Here is a 16,150-nt window from a genome sequence, read left to right as displayed (position 1 = left end):
ATAAAATTTAATCTAAGATAAAAGAAACGGCTGAAATGTGGATTAAAGAAATGTAAGTAGAGGTGCAAAGGTGGGGCTGGGCCCTCCGCCCTCTTCCCCACGGCACCCGTTCCAGCACGCATGTCTCCGGCTCTAGGCTTCTGCGGAACTGAGGCACGTGGGGCAGGAAGTAAGCTCGAACTCATCTCACGCAGCACCCCCCTGTGGGACTGTGACAGAAACTCAGTATCACACGATGACACAGGTGTGAGCCCACGCCACAGAGTGGGAACGATGACGGCGTTGTGTCAAGACTGATGACAGATGAGGTGGGGGCTGTGAAGGTGACAGCACAGGGCTGACGTCCAGGGCAAGGAGGGAGTGTGTCGGGGACGACGATCATGACGGTGACATTTGCGTGACCAAGACGGTGACAAGGATGGAGGCATTGGTGACGGTGTGACGATGGTGGTGACGGAGGTGAGTGAGAGCCGATGTTTGTTCAGACAGGACCGACGGGGCCGAGGCCACTCTGCAGCCCGGACACAGCTTGGAGCGGACGGTTCTGAGGACAGCTGACGGTTCCATCCTCCTCCTGGCCCTGCCCCGGCACGCAGTGACAACCGCCCCCTCCCCGGCATCACAAACAAAACTGGACACTGGCTATGAGAACGAGCCCAACACCATTAGAACCTTAAAAAGCAATGGTTGGGGGCTAGAGCAATAGCACAGCAGGTAGGGCGTTTGCCTTGCACGCAGCCGACCCGGGTTCAATTCCCAGCATCCCATATGGTCTCCCAAGCACCACCAGGAGTAATTCCTGAGTGCAGAGCCAGGAGGAATCCCTGAGCATCACCGGGTGTGAGCCCCCCAAATAAATAAATAAATAGGCGACGGTTGCTTCCACAGTGCCACAGAAACCCACCGCAGATTGATGGGGTGGCCACGGAGAGAGGGGGGCTGCAGGTGGGGCTCACCTGTAAATGCTCTGTTACAAGACTCCACCCCCGTGCACAGTGTCTGGACCCCCTGTCTGTGCCTCAGCACCCCTGGGCCGTGCTGAGCCCCCCACTCGGGAACCAAGTTTACTGGAGACGCATCGGAGCAAACGCAGCTTCACCAGATTGTGCAGGAACATGGGCTTTGGCAGCTCTGTGCAGAATTACGCATGCAGATGGGGGTGCCCAGAGAGCGGCCGGGAGGAGGAGAGCCTGGCGGGGAGAGCTGAGGGCCAGCATGTCCCTGTTGTGAGGATGACCCAGACTGGATGGCCAGCATGGGCCAGCAGGGAGGGGGAGGCCTGCAGGGACGGGGTGGACCCAGGGCCGCCGCGGCATGGTGGCGCAGGCTACTCTAGCGTGAGCGTGTTGGAGAGTGGACACGGGGCGGGGGCGGTGGGGGGAGGGTACACGCTGGCCTTGCGTCCAGCAGTCACGGCACAGGGTCTCCCAAGCCCACTGGGAGCCATCCCTGAGCACAGAGCCAGGAATCAGCCCTGAGCACCGCCGGGCGTGGCCCCCAACCAAACCCAGAGGTCTGGCAGCAACATTCCCCTGTCCCAGGGGTGCCTAACGGAAAGACGCTCAAGAGGACATAAAGGACCATGGTGGGGGGGAGCGGCCCAGACCCCCTGAGCTTCCGCACCAGCCCCACAAGGAAGCCGACAGCCAGGAAACTCATTTGGCAGAATTAAATCAAGACGAGACGAACCATCTTGGGGAGCTCAAGGAACCGCCTGATTCAATAAGGGCCAGAGAAAAGCTGTCGGGGGAGCCGTGTCCAGGCCGCAGGCGCCCACGGCACCCTGAGCCCCCAACCTCCCCCCGACCCCGCCGCACAGCTCCCCCCAGGGCCAGGAGAGGGGGTCTTTAGTGGAACTCCCTGGCCACAGTGCCCCCTCTGGAGGGGTGAGCCCTGGGCTGAGCCCTTCTTGGGTCCCGGGATAAAGTGCCTGAATGCCCGAAAGGACCAACGCCTCCCCACTCCACAGCCCCTGATCCAGGGGCCGGAGGGTCTGAGTTCAGAGGTCCCCTCGGCCCCCAGTGTCCAGAAAGGCCTCCCAGGAGGCAGCAGGAGCACGTGGGCGTGGGGTCCACGCTGGGGTCCAGCCGAGGTCCCGGCCCCGAGAATCAGCAGAGTGGCCCTGCCCCGACGAGTCACCACAGAGCACGGCCATCGCGCCCTGGGCAGGAGGTGCCAGTGGCCCACACGCGGGGAGGGCAGGCCCTTCTCCTCCTCACACTCTGGCCACGGCGACCAGTGAGGACAGAGACACATGGGCACTAGCTGGGGCAGCCAAGGCGGAGTCACCCAGCCAAAGTGTCACAAGGTCACGGCTATCCAGTGCTCACAGGCTCGGCCCGGCTCCTGGATCCAGGGTCAGGGATGGGGCTGGCGGGCCTGTGCCGCCCACACAGCCCTTCCCTCTCCTTCTGAACCCTTTGAAATCTGCCACTATTCAGCCCCGGCCAGCACAGAGCAGTTGGAAGGGCTCCAAGGAGGGGTCGGTCCTCCACACAGAGCCCACGCCAGGGACAGTGGCTGGAGCTGAAAGGCAGCCTGTCCGGCGAGGAGGACACTTTCCCACCAACGCCCAGGCCCGGGGAGCCGCAGCTTCCACGAACACGTGACTCGCGCCAGGAGCCGCCAATGAGAAGAGCAACAGCTGTCAGCTGAGCGTCCCGCCTTGCGAGGCTGGGCTGGCAGTCTCTCTGGAGAAGCGGCCCCCGCCCTACCCACCCCCCCAGCCCCCCAGGGGTTTCCCTGGAGCAGGGTCCTACCCAGATGGGTGGTCTGGCCGCACCAGCTCCTGTCAGCACCTCACGGCCGGGGCTCTGTCACGGCACCTGCGGAGAGAGCCCGGAGTTGTCTGTAGGACCCGTGTCCCAGGAAGGCTCTGCCCCACGGCACAGCCCGGCCCCTCTCCATCTAGGACAATGCTTCAGGGCCTGGAGACGGCCTGGCTGAGCCGCACAGCCCGGGAGCACTGAGCTCAGAGCAGCCCCGACCCCTCGGGTGTGGCCGAGGGACAAGGGGACAATGGAACCACTGGTCTGGCTGTCCCGGGTCTCTCTCTCCCCCGGAACAGGCTGCAGCCCACCTCGGAGCAGCAGCTCGCTCGGGCAGGGCTGAGCGCAGGGCCGGAGCACGCAGGAGCAGACACGCAGCCGACGCTCCTCGTCGCCCTTCTCCCCGCGAGAGACTGACAGACAGGGCCAAGGAAGCTGCAGAAACCGGTTTGCAGGAGCCTGAGCTGGCGGCCCTCCAGGACGCCTTCCGTGGAAAACACCTGCTCTGTGTGTGGCAGCCCGACTGCGCCCCCAGGGGTGCCCTCCAGGCCAGCATGCCGCAGCGGGGGAGCTGCCTTCCCGGGGAGTGGCTCTGCCCACGCCCACCGCCGTGCTGGTCCCGGAGGACGAGTCTGCGGGACCCCAGCGCCACAGCGTGCCCGTCAGCTGGACGGCGGCTCAGTAGACACGCAATGCACAGGCAGCGTGTTCCTGGGAGCTGCAGGGCAGGGAAGGCGAGTGACGGGCCCGGTGGGGGCTGTTCTCCCCTCAGAGTGGCTGGACGCCACGGGCACGCTGGCCCATGGGCAGACACAGCTGACCGGCTTTATGGGAACGGTCACGTCTCTGCCCTGACAAAAAGAAGAAAGATGAAACGCTCAGTCCTCACTTCCTCTCGGTGTCCCTGGACGAGACGGTGGGCCTGCCCACAGACCCCGAGAGAGGGGCTTCCTGCCAGCCCCTGGCGAGACCCTGGGCCGCCCCACGGGGACAGGCGGACATCTACTCATTATTCTGGGAAGTCCTTTCCAGGCTACCAGCCTGCGTCTGACCCCATCACTGGCCAGGTTCTGCCAAACTGGCGTCCAGAGGCCCACAATGTCCAGCTCTGGATCCACACCCCATGTGTTCCAGACTGGAAGTCCAGGCCTGGAGCTGGGCACTACGGCCTGCATTGTGTCAGGAATCGCTCTGGAGCTATGCGTGTGCACATGCACGTGTGTGTGTGTGCATGTGTATGTGTGTGCACGTGTGTATGTGTGCGTATGAGTGCATGTGGTTGCATGTGTGTGTGTGCATGTGTCTGTATGTGCATGTGTGTGCGTGTGTTGCACATGCATGTGCCTGCATGAGTGCAGATGTGTGGGCTGTGTCTTGGTGTCCATGTACCTGCATGCAGGAAGCTAGCGTGCATGAACATCCCTGTGTTAGTCGCGGAGCTTTCATTTTGAGGGACTCACCCCCAAACTCAGGCTTGCTCCTGCTGTGCCCTCAGGGATCATGTCCGGCTCAGCTTGGGAAATCCCATGCTGTGCTGGGGAGGGAGCTCGGACCAGCCGTGGGCCAGGCCAGCACCCTCCCGTGCCCACAGTGCCCAGGCCGGCCCACGCGCTCCCCGGGTGGCTGCTTCCCTGCCCTCCTGCCGCTGCCCTTGGCCTCCCTGGCGGCACCTTTGCCCGTCCCGCGAGAGGCTGGCCACTCTGCGTCTGTCTCGCTCCCGAGACCCTCCTGTGTCTCTCTCCGTGGGGCCGTGTGTCACCGAGTGTGAGAGCGGGAGGGTGGGTCCTAAAGGCGCCACTGCCCCCATGAGCAGCTCCGGCCAGACTGGGACCCCGGCTGGGAGCCCGTTCCCGTCCTTTCTCCTTGTTATGAGCTGGTTTCTGGGTCAGACCCAGCAGCACGTGTTTGGGGAGGGGGTGGCCAGCGGAGGGTGAGAATCTCGGATCCCTGCTGGGTGGACACTTCCCATGTCCTCAGCTGTGGCCAGGAGCCCCCACCTGGCTTCCGTCTGTCCTGGCAAAGGGGCAGGGGGCAGAAGGCCCCTGCCCAGTCCCCGTGAACCTTGTTCTCGGGGACCATTGACCCTTCCCCAGGGCTGCTCAGCTCTGACTGCAGAGGCCTGCAGCCCACCTGCCAGTGCCACCTGTGCAGGCCGGCTAGATCTCCCACAACTGGGCACCCTGTGGTCAGGGAGCTGAATGAGGGGACACAGTGTCCCGGGGTCAAGGTTTTCCTGGGAAAGGTCCCAGATATGCCCCTGAGGAACTTGCAGGGGGGTGGTGCATGGGTGGGTCAAGACAGGAGTGAAGACAGACCCTGGCCACAGGGTCAGTGTTCCTGCGTGTTCCCAGTGGCCCCCTGGACCCAGATCCAGAAGGGATGGCCATGGTGCCTGAGGGCAGAGCAGCTCCGCGGCCTCTGACCTGCAGTCCAGTGAGCCTCCCTGGGCCTCTACTCGGGGTCCCATGGGTCACCCCTCACCGGCTCCCTCACCAGGCACCCGGCTGTGGCTACAAGGAGCCCCCGTCCAGCCATGCCCGCAAGGACGGGGCCAGGGGCTTGGACAGGTGGGGCAGCGCAGAGCCAGGACCCACGGTGCTGCTTTTTTTTTTTTAACACATCAGTGCTCCAAGTTAATGAGCCTCCTGAAGGACAAAACAATTAGAAAAAAAGAGATTAGGAAAGACTTTTAATAAATTGTATCAGGCATAAACCGTGTTGGAAGAAATTCTAATTAATAAAAAGTGAAATGCAACACCACCTTGAAACAGAAAGCCGAATCTCCTTAGAAACCACACGGGGGCCTAATGAAAAATCCATGTTCCGTGTGCGGCTGCCCGCGGAACCACCCCACTAATCCAGTTAAACTCACCCACGGCAGGGCCCGCTGACCTGACTGGGAGGCAGGAGGGACCGAGAAGAGGGGCGCTAACGAGGCCCGGAGACGCCGAGACTGGCTCTCCTTCCTCTCCCTAAGGAGCAGTCCTGCCCACGAGGGGCACTGCTCCCACCCACGCAGACAGGCATCCTCGACCATCAGAACGGCCAGGAACCCGCCACCCGCTAGTCCCCAAACCTGCTGCACAGCCAGAGATGGGGGGTCCACCAGGACCAGCTCCCCTCGGCGTCTGTGACTGACCACCCGATGCCCAGGAGTTGGGGGCGGCAGGACCCCGTGACGGGGCCGACCCAGCACTCAACACAGGATCTGGAGCTGTGTCTGCCCAACCGCCGCGTCCACTCTCCTGCCCACAGAGGTGTGACTGGTGTCCCGCACACAGGCTCTGGACAGCCCTGGAGGGCCCTGGCCCCGTGGTGGGGCCCCTCTGGTGGCCTCTGCTGGCCCCTCCAGGGCTCCAGCATGGGGACAGCCCAGCAGGGCTGAGAAGGCTCTGGAGAGGCTCGTCCTTCCGCCGAGACACGGGCCCCATCCCTGCCATTGCATGCCAGGATGCAGCCCTGAGTCCGTGTGCACACACAGACCACAGCCTGCACACCTGTGTACACTCAAGAAACATGTACAGGTGCCACACGTGCCCACAGGGCACACACGTATTCACCACACATGCTCACAGACATATGACACACAGAAGCGTGCACACGATCCGGCCTCAGGACTCATGCCGTCCCGGGACCTCTCCCTGGCTGTTCTCACAGAACCTTCTAGAAAGCAGACGGGAGCTCTGGATGTGGGTGAGGAGTGCGGGGCCAGGCCGCTTCCCTGACGTGTGCTTCCCCTCAAGTCCACGGGGAACGTTTACTGAGATAACAGCATCAAGCTGACACGTGCCTCCGCCTTCCGCAGAACCGCTCTGATTTCAGAGCAAATGTTTTGACAGAAGTGAGAGGTCTCGGTTCACGTCTCCAGGCCCCCCTCGGTGCTGCCAGTGACGCTCACTGTGGGCGGGGAGGGGGCAGCCACAGAAGCCACGAGCGCTGAGGCAGGAAGCTGGCCAGAGCCGCCCACCCACCTGGAGCTCCTCGGGCCCTCTCAGCCCCCTCAGCAGCACGGCCTGTTTCCTACGGCAGTGACCGCAGTGTATGAGTGACCACCAGCACACGGTCACTGTCCGTGTGTGACCATCAGCACGCATGTGACCACAGTGTGTGAGTAACCACCGGCACTTGTGCGACTGTCAGTGTGTGATCAGTGTGTGAGTGATTATCAGCATGTATGTGACTGTCCGTGTGTGTGACCATCAGCATGGGACTGTCAGTGTGTGACCATGTGTGACCACAGTGTGTATGTGACCACCAGCATTTTTGTGACTGTCAGCGTGTGCACGTGATTGTGCATGACTGCCAGCATGTGTGACTACTAGCATTCATGTTACTGTATGATTTTCAGTGTTTGTGACGGTGTATGGCTGTCAGTATGTGTGTGACTGTGTGTGTGTGACCATCTATGTGTGTGACCCTCGTGTGTGTGTGACCGTCCGTGTGTGGGTGACGCCCTCTGTGTCTGTGCACGTGGTGCGGGGCTCCTTAGACTCATGGTGGCCTCAGAAGGTGCCCAGACAGAGGGCAGCTTGGGGTCCACCCCTCCCAGCCAACCATCCGTCCATTGTCCGCCTGACTGTCTGGAGCTGGGGCCTATTTGGGCTGAACAATGTCCAAGAGGGCCGGCGGGGAAGCTGGCTGTGGCAAGAGAGCAGTTTGTGAGGCTGGCGGGGGGGACGGACAGTGGCCACGGAAAGGGCAGCGCGTGGGTCTGCAGGACAGTGGCCACGGGAAGGGCAGCGTGGGAGCCTGCAGGCGCCTCTGCTTTGCTGGAAGTGCCGGGTGGAGCCGCCGGGGCACTGGGGGCTGGAGCCGCTTCCTGCTGCTCACGGAAGCAGGATGAAGATGCAGAACGCACCAGGAGGTCCACTTGTCTGGTCTCCCACGACACTCGGAAACTGTGCTTTCAGCGCAGGAATCCAGATCGTGCCCAAGTGGTGGCCACATGCCAAGCCCAGGTGAGGTCCGCCGGGGGCGTGACCCTGAGCCCCAACCACTGACCAGCCCTGTTCCCCAATGCCCCAAATAGACAGAGCAGAGGCCAGCGATCTCCTGATAGTGGCCCCCACAGCTGCCCACTGAAAGTCCTCCAACAGCTGTGCTGACCCACCGGAACCCCCCACGCCTCATCCCGCAGCTGTCTGTGGGTAAAGGAAACCTTCTCTCGTCCACGGCTCTGGGAATGACGCCTGGATCAACCCTGTAGAAACCAGTGGGGGGGGGGGGTTCTCATGCCACGCCAGCCCTGCCACAAACCCAGAAAGGCAGCTACCCCCAGGACATAAACACCTCGTTCAGAAGGACACAGGCACACCACTGCAGACCCAGTGCAGAGGCTGACATGGAATCAGCCTGGTGCCCGACGGGTGCTTGAACCAGGAAGGTATGGCGTAGAGACACAATGGAACACGGTGCAGCTGCAAGGAACGATGGCAGCATGCAGTCACCACAAGCTGTGTGGAACTGGAGGATGTCATAGCGAGTGAAGTACTTCGGGAGAAAGAAAAGAAAGACAAGTGCTTAATCACCTCACTTATGGGTGCTATTTAAATGAATAACGGGAAGAGGGGATGCGGAATATCAGAAGGGGGAAAACTAGATTCCCCTTGACCCCAGAGTAGAGAGATGAGATGGCAGAGCAGGAAAGCATCAAGGAGGAACGAAGAGGCGGAAGGAGGTGAGAGGGGAGGAGCCCTGGACACATGGGTGCCGTGGCGGGTTGGTCTCCCCACGTCAACCAGAGAATCAATACGCAGGCAAGTGCGAGATCCAAACTACAAAACACCCAACAAAAAACACGCCTGTCGAGGAGGTAATCTGGGGGTGGGAGGGGACAGCGGACGATGGCGGTGGGGCTAGTCCTGGAGCAATGCCTGAAACGCAACTACAAATAACCATAAACACTTTTTAACTTAAAAAATTGACATATCGAATACTCTCGGTAGCTTGCCGGGCTCTCCGAGAGGGGCGGAGGAATCGAACCTGGGTCAGCCGTGTCAGCCGTGTGCAAGACAAATGCCCTGCCCGCTGTGCTATAAAACCAAAATGCAAACAACGGATGCTCACTGTCTGCCCAGCTCTCAGAAGCAGAGGCGCAGGCAGGAGTGAGGATGGAGAGCACGTCCCGGAGCCGGCCAGACTCCGCCTGCAGTGCCCATCCCTGCCACACTGGCTCCAGAGCAAGGCTCGCTCCTGCTGCCCACTGGGGACTCGGAGGGGACGGCCGTGGCTGGCAGCCATGGGGCGGCTGGGCCTGACTGTCCCTGTGTTGAACACAGTAATGGGTTTTTAATGGCAGCTGTCCAAAATCACGCTGGAGAGAGATGGCTTATTAGTAATAATAATAGCTGGCACTTTTATGTGCAAAGCACTTTACAAATATTAGCTCATTAATCCTCCACCTGCCGCCAAGAGGAAGCCGCCACGTCCTACCCTCGACTGGCAGCTGCAAGACAGAACTCAAGGGAGAAGCAGAGTGAGGGGGGCTTTTGTGAAGAGCCGAGACCCAATGCACGCGTCTCTCCCATCCCCGGCACGTCCACTCTGCTGACCACCAGCCCGGGTGTGCAGGGAGGTCGGTTAGGTACCAAGTATGTTCACGAGAACGTAGTTTGGAAGCACGTGAGTGGCCCTGCAGAGGCTGTGGCACTCAGCCCGTCTCATCCACGTGGCCACATGTATAGACTCTCCCTGTGTGGGGACACTTCCTGTGTGTTAGACACTTCTTGTGTGTTAGACACTTCCTGTGTATGGACATTTTCTGTGTGTTAGACACTCCCTGTGTGGGTACATATCCTGTGTGGGAAAATTCCAGTGTGGGGACATTTCCTGTATGTTAAATACTTCCAGTGCGGGGACATTTCCTGTGGGGTGTGGACATTTCCTCTACATATGTGGACTCTTCCTGTGCAAGTGGAACACTTCTTGTGCTTGTGTGGACTCTTCCTATGAGTGTACAGATACCTCCTGTGCATGTGGACACTTCCTGAGTGTGTGGACACTTCTTATGCATGTGACACTTTCTCTGTGTGTGCAGACATTTTCTACATATGTGTGGACACTTCCTGTCCATGTGTGGATATATCCTGTGTGTGTGGATACTTCCTGAGTGTGTGGACACTTTCTGTCCATGTGTGGATATTCCCTATACGTGTGGATACTTCCTGTATATGTGGACACTTCCTGTGCATGTGTGAATATTTCCTGTATGTGTGGACACTCCCTGAGTGTGTGGACACTTCCTGTCCATGAGTGGATACTTCCTGAGTGTGTGGACACTTCCTGTGCATGTGTGGATATTTCTTGTATGTGTAGATACTTCCTGAGTGTGTGGACACTTTCTGTCTGTGTGAGGACACTTCCTGTGTATGTGGACACTTACTGGGTGTGTGGACACTTCCTGTGCATGTGTGAATATTTCCTGTATGTGTGGACACTCCCTGAGTGTGTGGACACTTCCTGTCCATGTGTGGATACTTCCTGAGTGTGTGGACACTTCCTGTGCATGTGGACACTTACTGGGTGTGTGGACAATCCCTGTGTGTGCACATTTCCTGTGCTTGTGCGTATACTTCCTGGGTGTGTGGAAACTCCTTGTGCATGTGTGGACACTTCCTATGCATCTAAGGGAACTTCCTGTCTGTGTGTGTCCAGGCACTTCCTGTGCGTCTGAGAACACTTCCCCTGTGTGTGGTCACTTCCTGTGTGTGTGTGTGGAACTTTCCTGTGTGCATGGACACTTCCTGTATGGACACATCTGGCTCCACAGGAGGGGCCAACCTGAAGCCTGGCGTCCACGGCCCACATCTATCTGCTGACTCACGTCTCCTTTACAGAACCGCACAAAAGGTTGCAGCAAGCGACAGCCAACACCCACAGCCCCCATTGTCCACCCTGAATGGGGCCCAGTGGCGACTGTCCGTGCGGGTCTGCTGGCCCTCGTGGGCAGGGTTCCCAGTTTCCTGCATTGTGCAAGAGCTCAAGTGTGGTTCGCAGCTCGGCATTTCAATCCGATGAGTAAGTCCTGGCTTCGCAGTCAGAGGCCCTTTGTGGCCAGCTCGGAAAGCCCCTCGTCTGCCACAGAAATCGGCTTCTCCTGAGGAGCAGAACCTCGGGGCCGGGAGCCTGCCGGGGTGAGCGGACAGACAGCGCAGCCACGTCCCCTGCCCTCCAGAGCCCCCAGCCTCGAGGGACTTCACAGCGAAAGCACACCGGGCCTGAGCAGAGGCGGGGAGGCGCCCGCCTTGTGTTAGTCTGACCGGTTTGAGAACCAGCACCCACAGGACTGACCCCCGAGCACGAACAGAGTGAGCCTCAAAGAATAAATAAACAGACACGAAACCAGAAACTGCACCTTAGTTCAGGGTCTAGGTGCCAAGACCCCCAACCCAACGGACTGCACATGGCGTGGCCCTCCCTGGCAGAACCTCCCCTGACCTTCCACAGGCAGGATGGGTCACCACACGCCGGGCACCCTGCGGAGGGCAGCCCTGCCCTGCTGGACACCACCAGCAAGGAGGCGAGCTGAGGAATCAGGCTGTGTCCCTCCCTGCACCCAGCAGTCCCAGCTGCCCTCCCTGCTGACGGGTTCCGGGGCCCGGGACAGCTGACGGGGTCCGGGGATCCCGGGGTTCTGGGCAGAGCTGACCCGATATGGGGGACCCAGGACAGCTGACGGGGTCCGGGGGGCCTGAGCAGAGCTGACCTGGGCCGTGGGCCTGGGACAGGCTTGAGGACCTTCCCCATGCTGATCACTCCCAGGCCCACCCACCACAGCCCGTCTCCAGAAGTGACTGCGTGTGCTGCCCGCAGCTGGGGGGACACAGGCCTCTGCGGCCGGCCGAAGGCGTCAGGACACATGGGCAGCTGAGGCCACGGCCCCCAAGACCCTGCAGACCCTCATCCCCAGGCCCCGCCCAGTGCCCCCACGGGCTCCAGGCCCCCTGAGCACCACTGTCCCCTGCAGGGACAGGAAGCTGATGGCCCTGCACGGGTCTCTGGCCCCACGCCCGCCCTGCAGCTGGTCAGCAGCAGCCGGTCAGCAGAGGGACAGGATGGACTCTCCAAAGCCCCAGGAGAGCAGGAACCTGGGTTTTTGGGTCCATTGTATTTTGTTTAGGTTGGTTGGGGGCCACACAGGCCGTGCTCAGGGCAGAGCTCTGGCTCCGCATCAGGGGTTGCCATGGGTGGGGCTCGGAGATGGACCCCGCCTGCGTCCAAGGCCAGCGGCTCACCCAAATCCTCCTCCCGCTGTCCCCTCCCTCCCACCAGGGCCCTGGGTTGAAGCCGTTCGGGAAAGACTGTGAGCAGCTGGCCTGGCGCCTGGCCCTCGGGGCTGGGCTGCAGAGCTGAACGAGGGGCCTCCCTGAGCCCACTCAGGACAGGCCCTGGACCCCAGGGGTCGCCCTTCCGTCCCTTGACCTCAGCCCCTGCGACCACCCAGAGAGCTGCCACTCTGCCACTTCCCCATCACTGAAACTAAAGATAAAGTTCCCTGAAAGCAAAGGGAGTCACAGTGGACCACACGAGCACAGCCACATTCTGAGGCCCTCACCTCCCGGGGGTCGCGGGGAGGGAGGACTCTGATCCCCTCACCTCCCACGGAGGTCCCTGATCCCCTCACCTCCCACGGGGGTCCCTGATCCCCTCACCTTCCACGGGGGGTCCCTGATCCTTCACATTCCATGGGGGACCCTGACTCCCACACCTCCCACGGGGGGGGGGCGGAACTCTGATCCTCTCACCTCCCATGGGGGACCCTGATCCCCTTACCTCCCCACAGGGGACCCTGATCCTCTCACCTCATCTCCCACGGGGGTCCCTGATCCCCTCACCTCCCAGGGGAGACCTGATCCCCTCACTTCCCACAGGAGCAGGGGAACCTGACCCTCTCACCTCCCATGAGGGTCCCTGATTCTTTCACACCTCAGAGGGGACCCTGATTCCCTTACGTCCCACTGACGGACTCCGACCCTCTCACCTCCCACGGGGGTCCCTGACCCTCTCACCTCCCCCCAGGTGATCACTCCTCAGAGGGTACCCTGTTTCCTCATCTCCTCACAAGGCACCCCTGATTCTCTCATCTCCCTAAAGGGAGCCCATGATCCCCTCACTTCCCCACAGGGCCCCTGGGACTCTCAAGTCCTCTCAAGAAGTCTCTTACTCTCTCAACTCCTCACGGGGGTCTCCAGGACACCCAAATCCTCATCAGGAGGGGGCAGAGCTACAGTCCAGCAGGTAGAGCCTTTGCCTTTCATGAGGCTGATTGTGCAAGAAGTGATGCCTGAGTGCGGAGCCAGAAGTAGCTCCTAAGAACCAGATATGGCTAAAAACTGAAAGAAATTCTAACAAGAAACCCCTAATTCCCTGACCTCCTCACAAGGCATCCCTGAGACCCTCAAATCCTCACAGAGCCCTTGGTTCTCTCACCTCCTCACACAGGGTTCCCTGAGACCTTCACCTCCCCACATGGGGTCCCTGGTTCTCTCACACACGTGGGTCCTTGGGACCCTTGCTCCTCTCGGGGGTCCCTAGGACCTCCCTTCCACACAGAGGGCTCCTGGTTCCTCCCGTCCTCACACCCGCCTCTTCCTCGTAGGCTCACAGCTGTACAAGGCAGCCACACAGGGACCCCCCCCCCCCCAGCCAGAGCCCCCTGCCCTGATTCCTAGGATCGGCTCTAGAAGAACCGCACAGGTCTCAAGAGAGGCCGAACGCAAATTCACCGTGAGGTCTCCGTTTCTGCTGTAAGAGCTTCCGTACACGTGTGGGCGGCTCCCAGGGCAGGGACCCCGGGTGGTCCAGCCTAGGAGCCTTCAGCAAGGCAGGTGGTCCCACAGGGAGCAGGCATCCCTCCCCCAGAGCTTCATCCGCATCGCAGCCAGCCTCTCCTCAGAACGGCGGCCCTGGCCTCGGGATCCTTGCAGCAGGCGGGGGCCTGCCTGGCCGAGCTGGGCCGGCACCTTTGGGGTCTCAGAGACTGTCGGCTCTGCGAGGCTAAGGCGCACTCGTGGGGAATGGATGCATTTTCCGTTTCTGGTGACGAACCAGAGCTGGGTCACGGGCGCACACCCTCGTCCACCCGGTGGCACGGGATGGAGGACAATGCACGCACTGGGGCCTGACTCGTGCCCACTCCGCTCACACACATGGAGCCCCGGGTGACTCTTCATGACTGTGGGGTGGCTCCCCCTGGAGGTCCCATCACCAGGCCGCATGACTGAGCCAAGGCAGCCCCCGGGGGTTCGGCCAGCCGTGTCCCCACAGGGCAGTGCCAGAGCGTGTCTTGGGTTTGGGAGACGTGGCTGGGACCCCAACACCCCAGTCCCTACACTGCAGCTCCTGCGGAAGGTGAGGAGAGACCAGAGGGCAGAGGGCGGAGGGCAGAGGGCAAGGGCGGAGAAGCACCAGGCTGCTTCGACTCCACCCCCACAAACAGGCTCAAGTCCACTGGCCGATGCCCACGTCAGCCAGAAAAGCAGAAAGCCGGCAAGTTCCTCTCAGGGAGACTTTCTGATTCTTTTCCAAAAGTCACACACACACAGACACACACAGACACCTGCGCATGTGCACACACAGACACAGGTGCGTCCACACGCACACACAGGCACACACGTGCTCTCATGCCTATGCATGTATGCACACAGAGACAAAGGCACACACAGGCATGTTGTATGCGTGCACACATGTATACACACAAACATGCACAGGGACAACCACATTCCTCATCGTTTGACTTCCACACTGGTGAATAAGTTAATGTTTTGTAGGGCCAATTCGGTGTACAAATCAAGCAACCATTTTTGCAGAAAATAACGAATTTTGAAAATCAGGTATTTCCCCAATTTTTATTATCCAAATGCAGTGGGAAGGTGAGCAGGGTCATTTTTTATCCACAATACATAAAATCTCAATTAGTTATGGTCTATTTGTGCCCTGACTAAAAACATCCGTTAACAAAACAGAATCTTCTAGTTTGCTGGATAAATATACCCAGAGAAACTGCGGAATAATGTCGGTTGCCAGGCAACACAGTTCCACTCCCTCTGGTTTGTGATCAATCCCACCCATTCATCAAGCTTCCGAGTCCTGCCTGCAGAATCCAGCCGATTTGTTTCTCGGGAAAATTATTGTGACTTTTGGTAACACAATAACACTTAACCCTCAGAAGATAAACTTGGATGTCCTTTTGATCAAAGGGATGTGTTAATTCATCATTCTCTACATGGTGCTAATGGGAAGGCTATAATTAACTAACAACACCACCGTGTCACACGTAAAACAAACTGCAGTAATTAGTAAAGTGTAAGGTGTTAACCAGCCTCCAAAATTAGAAAATACAGACTCTGTCCTCCGATGCAGATGTGAAGAAAGGAGAGAGCGCCCTATTAATTAAATCAAGAATGGCTCCACCCCCTCCCAGGTGTGGGGGGCAGGGGGAGCCCTAACTGGAGGCTTCACTTGGATGGCAGAGAAGGCAGCTCTCTGAAAGCCCCATTCTGCTGCTCCTAGGTAGACTGGCGCACGGCGAATCACGTCATCTTTCTTTGAAAGAACGCTTAGCACAATATTTTCCAGGAATGAGTCGAAAGAATATTATGCTCCCATTCATTAGCTGTGTTAACTTAGCATATTGTATGTAAATCACCGTAATAATTTCAATCTCTTCAGACTGAATTAGTTAGAATGAAGCTGTAATCAACATGTTCCTAATTGAAACTATAGTATTCTGAGTCCCAGTCTGGAAAAACAGCAAGGGCGCTGAGTGAATCGGCAGCGCCCCGATGTCCAGAAACGCACAGGGTCTTGAGTCGGACACTCCCCGGCACTCATCCTGGGCACTGGGCATCTGACGGGGCAGGGACAGTCAGCTCACCTGGCGGTTCGCGCCCTACCCTGGCTGGAGACCAGTCCCAGCCCCCCTGTGCATTTCTGCCGAGATCTTTCCGGAAGACACACAGTGAAAAGCCGAGCTTTTTGTTTTATAAAACACATTAGACTCTATGGCACTGTGGGCTGTCATAAATCCAAGGGCAAAATAATTTCCAATAAATGAAACATTTAATGCCAATGCTCCCGGGAACCCATATGTAAATGACACGCGCATTTCAGGCAAGCTGTCATGCTAATTCCTCAAGGTTCTTTTTAAAGATGACACTGAGGAGAGGGCATTTGTCATTCAACAATCAAACAGGAAGCATGAAGCTTTACCAAAGGTCTGAATTGATCACTCACCGGGTCTCCCCACACGAGGGTCCCTCAGGCCCCCACACTTAACCTTCCTTATGAGATAAAAGCTCAGACTCACAGAAGCTTAAATCAGTCTTGATCACTGCACCTGTGTAATCTCCATGAAATGAATCGGACGCACGCACAGTGCACGC

The sequence above is a fragment of the Sorex fumeus genome, unplaced genomic scaffold, assembly GCF_029834395.1.
Source record: "Sorex fumeus unplaced genomic scaffold, SorFum_2.1 ptg000072l, whole genome shotgun sequence".
Classification (NCBI taxonomy): domain Eukaryota; kingdom Metazoa; phylum Chordata; class Mammalia; order Eulipotyphla; family Soricidae; genus Sorex; species Sorex fumeus.
This window is presented reverse-complemented; position numbering follows the sequence as displayed.